Here is a 7,172-nt window from a genome sequence, read left to right on the forward strand (position 1 = left end):
TTGAATTGAACACTTAAAGCATCAACCCGGGCATGTGCCCTGACCAGAATCGAACCTGTGACCTTTCAATGCATGGGATGATGCTCAACCAACTGAGCCACACTGGCCAGGGCACAACAGCTATTTTTTCAAGGCATCAGAAATCAACCAAAGCAGCCAGGCTCTAAAGAGCCAATATCCGAAATAGGTGATACCAACATTCAAGACTGCTTTTTCACTGAAAGCACTGGCTGATTTCTAAACTGTATGAGAGGACAAGAGGCTGAAACGCCAAGCAGAAAGCAGCTACTGCGAGGCTATAAAGGTAAACAAAGGATTGGCAGTCTTATAGTGCTGGGAGAGAAATGCTGGAGTTCAAGGCCTGCCAAAGAGGAGGAACCTTGTTAGATACTCATTTTCAGTAGAGAACCTTAAAGGACTATGATCTAGGGCAGGGTTTCTTAACTCTGGCACTATTGACTTGTTGGGCTAGGTAATTTGTGTGTGTTGGGGTGGGGTCTGTTTGTGCTTGTAGAATGTGTACAGCATATCTGGCCTTTACCTACTACAGGTCAGTAGCACCCATCCCCAACCATGACAATCGATAATGTCCCCGATATTGCCAAATGTCCCCTGGGAGCCAAAATCATCGATTGCCCTCAAGTTAAGGAAAATCAGAAATAGAGTGGCTTTCCCGAAGCTTGGAATTCAGCTTTAATCATCTCAGTTTCTTATTGGACAGAGGTGCTTGGCTCTTACTCTGATACTAGAAATAAAATCAAATCTTCTCTGTAGGAAGATAATGACATCCAGATCCTCTATAATTTTTCACCCACAGTGTTTGGACTTTAATCAATATTTAGTAATCATTAGAGGAGACAATGACAAATGACCCAAACCCAAGAGAAATAAAACTAGACAACAACAACAAAAAAGACCTACATATGACTAGATATTGAAGTTATAAGAGGACTTTAACATAAGCATGACTAACATGTTCAAGAAATTAATTAAAAAAGGGAGAATTTCCCAGGGGATTGTCAAGGGTGGGGGAAAAAAAGGAGACATATGTAATACTCTTTGTAATACTTTAAGCAATAAAAAAAAGAGGGAGAATTTCACCAAAACAATGGAACCTATAGAAAAATCAAATGGGAATTATAAACTAAAAAAACAAACTGAATAAGTATAAGAAAGAGAATAATCATAAGCTAAAAAATAGATAAGTATAAAATATTCAAACTGAAGTACAAGGAAAACCAAGGATGGAAAAGAAAAGAGCATAAGAGACATAGGAAACAGGTGCAAACCTAATATATTTATATATATATATATATATATATATATATATATATATATATATATATATATCAGAGGTCCAGAAAGAGAGGAGAAAGAGATTAAGCAGAAGCAATATTTACCGAAATAATGGCTGAGAATTCATGCTGATTAAAGGCATCAAGCAATAGATCCAAGAAGCTCTATGAACCCCACACCTGTACTCATATATGCCAGTAATTATGTTAAATGTAAATGGGTCAAATACTCTAATTAAAATACAATACAAATATATCAGTCTGAATTAAAAAGAAACAGCTATATGCTACTCAAAAAAAACCAAAACAATGCACTTTAATTATAAGGACATAGGGACTGAAAAAAATTATGGAAAAAGTTATACTATGTATACATTAACCAAAATAAATCTAGAATAGCTCTAAAAAATCACATAAAGCAGATTTTAAAGCAGGAACAATTTTAAAGAGGGACATTTCATAAACTGATAAAATAACCAAATCAATAAGAAGATATAGTCATCAGAAGTTTGTATTTACTTTGCAGTCATGGTCTCAAAATACAGAAAGGAAAAACTGAGAAAATGAGAAAGAGACATGAACAGATCTACAAATGTAACAGGGAATTTTAACATAACTCTCTCAGAAACTGATAGAACAGGAAGATAAATAAATCAGATGAGATGTAAACAACATAATTTAATGACATTGGAAAACTAAAGCTAATTGATATACAAAGAATACTACTCCCAACACCTGCAATATACATGAACTATTATAGTGCACATGGAATATTGAACAAAATGGATTACATGCTGGGCCAAAAAACAAGTCTTTACAATTTCAAAGAATTAAAATTATACACATTTCTCTCATTCTAGTAGAATTAAGCTATAACTTGTTAACAAAATGATAACTAGGATATCCCCAAATGCTTGAAGATTAAGCAATATAATTCTAAATAAACCCATGAGTCAAGAAGAGGTCACAAAATAGAAAATAGACACAAAAAAAGAAAATATTTTGAACTTAATAATAGCTGATTTGGACTGAATGTTTGTGTCCTCTGGAAAAATTTTTGTTTTGTTTTGTTAATCCTCACCTGAGGGGAGATATATATTTGAAGCCTGGTGCATGAAATTCTTGCATGGTGGGGGGAGGGTCCCTCAGCCTGGCCTGCACCCTCTTGCAATCCGGGACTACTGGCTTCTAACCACTTGCCTGCCTGCCTGCCTGCCTGCCTGACCACCCCTAACTGCTAACTGCCTCTGCCTCGGCCCCCTCCACCGTGGCTTTGTCTGGAAGGACATCCATAAGATGTCCACTCTAATTAGCATATTACCTTTTATTAATATATATATATATATTTTTTTAGAAAGAGTGGAAGGGAGGGGAGAGACAGAGAAACATTGATGTGAGAGAGACACATTGATTGATTGCCTCCTGCAGGCACCCCGACCAGGGAGGGAAATGGAGCCAACAACTGAGGTTTGTGCCCTTGACCAGAATTGAACCTGGGACTTTTCAGAACATGGGCTGATGCTCTATCCACTGAGTTAAGCAGGCTAGGGTTCCCCTGGCAAATTTTAAGTTGAAATCAAAACCACACTTTGAGAAAGAAGAAATAGGGATGGATAAATAAGACTAGCCAAGGTCATCAGTGATGACTTTAGCATCATGGAGGGACTAATGACACCAGTCCATGCCATCACTGCCACCCAGAAGATTGTGATGGACCCTCTGAGAAGCTGTGGTATGATGGCCAAAGGGGCTGCCCAGTACATGATCCCTGTGTCTACTAGTGCTGCCCAAGTCATCTCTGTGCTAACTGGAAACTCACTGGCATGGCTTCCATGTCTCTGCTCCCAGTGTGTTGGTCATGGATCTGACCTGCCATCTGGAGAAAACTGCCAAATACGATAACATCAAGAAAGTGGTGAATCAGGCTTCAGAAAGCCTCGTAAAGGCATCCCAGGCTACACTAAAAGCCAAGTTGTCTCCTGCAACTTTAACAATGACACCCACTCGTCCATCTTCAAAGCTGGGGTTGGCATTGCTCTCATCCTCCACTTTGTCAAGCTCATTTCCTGTTATTATATGAATTCGGCTACAGCAACAGGGTGGTAAGGAGTAAGAGCCTCCTGGACCACCAGCCCCAAGAGCATGAGAGGAAGAGAGAAGCTGCTGGGAAATCTCTGCCGCAACTCCATCCCCCAACACACTGAGAATCTCCTGTCCTCACTCAGTTCCCACCCCAGAACCTTGAAGAAGGAGATAGGTTTAGGTAGCCTTCTCTTATAATGTACCATCAATAAAATACACTGTACCCAGCCCCTCAACCCTGCAAAAGAGGTCTTAATTAGGGTAGGATAGAAGGATAATTAGCTGTTAAAACAAGTATGCTAAAATGTTAATAGCAGAATCTAGGGAACCGGTATACGAAAATTAGTTGTAAAATCTTTTCATTTTCCTATGTTTGAAAACTTTCACAATAAAATGTTGGGAGCAGAGCTTACTAAAAGATTGGGACTCATAATGGAATACAGGTGGTAAGTTAATGGGAATCACGTTACTACAGTGTGAAAGCAACCTGCAAGGTAATGTGAGAAGTAATTACATGTATGGACTGAGTGTGTTTACACATTCCATCATCTAAAGACTTAATTGAGTGCTTATCTAACATGACCTTTGCTTTAATTCCTGACAAGAAATGATTACAGGGCGTGTCAACAGAAAAACATCAATCAATTGCTACGCAGTACAGGTTAAGTCCTGTGCATTGAAGACAAAGAAGGTCTTGTATTGCATTTTTCCCCTCCAAGCCCAGGATGAGTGCTCACAGAAGAAGGACTTGGATTACAAACAATTAGAAAGTATTCGATAATCTTAAAGTGTAAGTGCTTTCTGTCATTCAATAATTTAACTAATTGGACAACTGTTTATTGGAAGTTTACTATCTGTTGGCACTGTACAAGGAGCTGAGGATTTTTTAAAAATGAGGTGAATAAGAAAATAAAATAATACCAGGTCTCATGGGGCCTACATTCCAGTGAAGAGACTAAGACCAAACAAACAAGTAAAATATATGTCACGTGGTGGTAAGTTTGATGGAGAAAAATAAGGAGAAGGGAAAGGGGGTGGCGTGCTCTGGGGTGAGGATGAGACTGGATTGTAATTCTAAGTAGGACAGATGGTTAGGAAAAGATGTTTCCAGAAAATAACTTTAAAGATATTTTGTTCTTTATTGTAATTGATTTGAGAGAGAGAAAGAGAGATATAAATTTGTTGTTCCACTTATTGATGCATTCATTGGTTGATTCTTGTATGTGCCCTGACTGAGGATTGAACCCACCAACCAACTGAGCTACCCAGCCAGGGTCCTAGAAAGTAACTTTTGAGCAAAAATTAGAAGGAGTAAGCCAGGTTGGGATCTGAGAGAGAAACATTCCAGGCAGAGAAATTGGCCCCTGTAAATGCCCTAAACTGAGAACATACCCAGTGGGTCCAGGGGACAGCAAGGAGACCAGAAAGCTGGAGCAGAGTGAGGGGAAAATGGGAGGAGATGAGGGCAGGGAAGTGGGGATGTAGACTGGGAGACACTGTATAAGAGTTTCAAGATCTTGTATAAGTCACTATGGCCAGGGGGGGATTTGCAGCAGAAGAGTGACATGATTGGACTTACATTAAACATTTGTTGGCTTTAGGTGCTGTGAAGATACCAAATGACTAAGATACCAACCACAGGACTAAGGCCCTGCGGTAGAGAGCTGACTGCTGAGATTCACAAACTCATAGGACACAGGGCAGGGTGTAATGAGTTACAAACTACACACCAGCCAGGGGGAGCTCATTGCCTCCTAGGTGGTCAGGGAAGGCTCAGCAGGACATGATGGGTGGAGGAGACTTTGGCTCACAAAGACGAAGGGAGGGCACTAGAGAGAAGGGACATCATCTGAGAAGATGCATAAAGATGAGAATGCAAACCATGGCAGGGACATGGGACTCGTGAGAAATGGCAGGTGGGAAGGTTGAGGGGCTGTGCTATGGGGGCCATCTCTAAGAAGGTCTTTGTTCTTTTGAATGCTGTTCTAAAAAGCTTAGGCCTTATAGGTGTAGGAAACCATCAGAATCTATAAGCTTAGAACTTGGTTATTAGCTGTAAAGTTAATATGGGCAGTGAAACCCTAGCTGGTTTGGCACAGTGGATAGAGCATCAGCCTGCAGACTAAGGGGTCCCAGGTTCTATTCCAGTCAAGGGCACATGCCAGGGTTGCGGGCTCAGTCCCTAGTTTGGGGGTGCAGGAGGCAGCTGATTCTCTCTCATCATTGATGTTTCTATCTCTCTCTCCCTCTCCCTTCCTCTCTGGAATCAATAGAAATTTAAAAAAAAAATATGGGCAGTGAAGTTTCTTTTCTTTGTTTATTTTTTCAAATTTTAAAAATAACTTTTTTTATTTTTAATTGTGGTAAAAAAAAAATTAGCACCTTAATCATTTTTAAGTTCAGCAGTGTTAAGTATATTCACATTGTGTGCAATAAATCTTCACAATTTTTCATCTTGCCAAACTAAAACTGTACCCATTAAACAATAACTCCCCATTCCTTCCTCCCCCAGTTCCTCTCAATCACCATTCTACTTCTGTCTATGAATTTCATTACACCACGTACTTCATAAAAGTGGATTTATACAGTATTGTCTTTCTGTGATTGGCTTATTTCACTTAGCATAATGTCCTCAAGGTTTATCCAAGGTTTGTAGCATGTGACAAAATTTCCTTCCTTTGTCAGGTCAAATAATATTCCACTGAATATATTATCTCACACAGTTTTTAAAAATATATATTTTTATTGAATTCAGAGAGGAAGGGAGAGGGAGAGAGAGAGAGAGAAACATCAATGATGAGAAAGAATCACTGATGGGCTGCCTCGTGCATGTCCCTCACTGGGGATGGAGCCCCCAACCCAGGCATGTGCCCTGACCAGGAAACAAACCATGACCTCCCAGTTCATAGGTCGATGCTCAACCACTGAGTCACGCTGGCCAGGCTCACACATTCTGTTCAACCATTCAACTACTGATGGACACTTGTGTTGCTTCCATGTCTTGGCCATTCTGAATAATACTGCTATGATCATGGGTGTGCAGATGTCCCTTTTAGATCCTGTTTTCACTTCTTTTGGATATATGCCCAGAAGTGGCACTGCTGGATCATGTGGTAATTCTATTTTTAATGAGTTGGGGAATCACCATATTATTTCAATAGCAGCGGCACCATTTCACAATCTTCCCAACAGTACACAAGGGCTCTAGTTTCTCCCCATCATTATGAACTCTGGTTCTTTGCTTTTGTGTGTGGCCATTCCTAATGGGTGTGAGATTTTATTCTTTGTTTTTAATTGAAGTAGTACTCTCCAATTTCCTCCACCCCTTGTCATTTTAAGCATCCCAATCTCTTACACCAAGCGGGCTTCCCATAAACTCTCTTATTTCTACTTTTCTAGAACTAGCTGTAACATATAGTCCAAGCTGGAAAAAGTAGGGGTGGCCCCTCAACTCCACAGCATTCCCCTTTACTTGCCAATTTACCTCAGGGGAACTGAGCACAAACTTTGCTTTTTTTTTTGAGGTTCTGTAAACATAATGTAATTTTTAACCAGATTTAACTACAAAAACACTTCAGAAGCCCAAGAGAGACACATTTTATGCGTAGTTCCCCTAAAAGTGAAAGTGGACGGTGGTGTCCTCTGCAAACAGTGATAGCAGCCCGACAGGAAAGTTTTTTGGGCTCCTTACTTAATCCGCATCCCATTTTTATTGTTTGACTGTTAAGAGGTGTCTCCAGTTGATTAGATAAGGAATTCTAAGCAAGGGTGGAGGAGGAAGATGATAACATTAAA

At 39.9% G+C, this 7,172-nt stretch overlaps 1 pseudogene; it reads left to right on the forward strand.

Moving 5' to 3' along the window:
* The first annotated feature begins 246 nt into the window (after positions 1 to 246).
* On the forward strand, positions 247 to 3,401 carry LOC118675571 (annotated as a pseudogene).
* The last annotated feature ends 3,771 nt before the right edge of the window (positions 3,402 to 7,172 follow it).

The sequence above is a fragment of the Myotis myotis genome, unplaced genomic scaffold (assembly GCF_014108235.1).
Source record: "Myotis myotis isolate mMyoMyo1 unplaced genomic scaffold, mMyoMyo1.p scaffold_m19_p_2, whole genome shotgun sequence".
NCBI lineage: Eukaryota > Metazoa > Chordata > Mammalia > Chiroptera > Vespertilionidae > Myotis > Myotis myotis.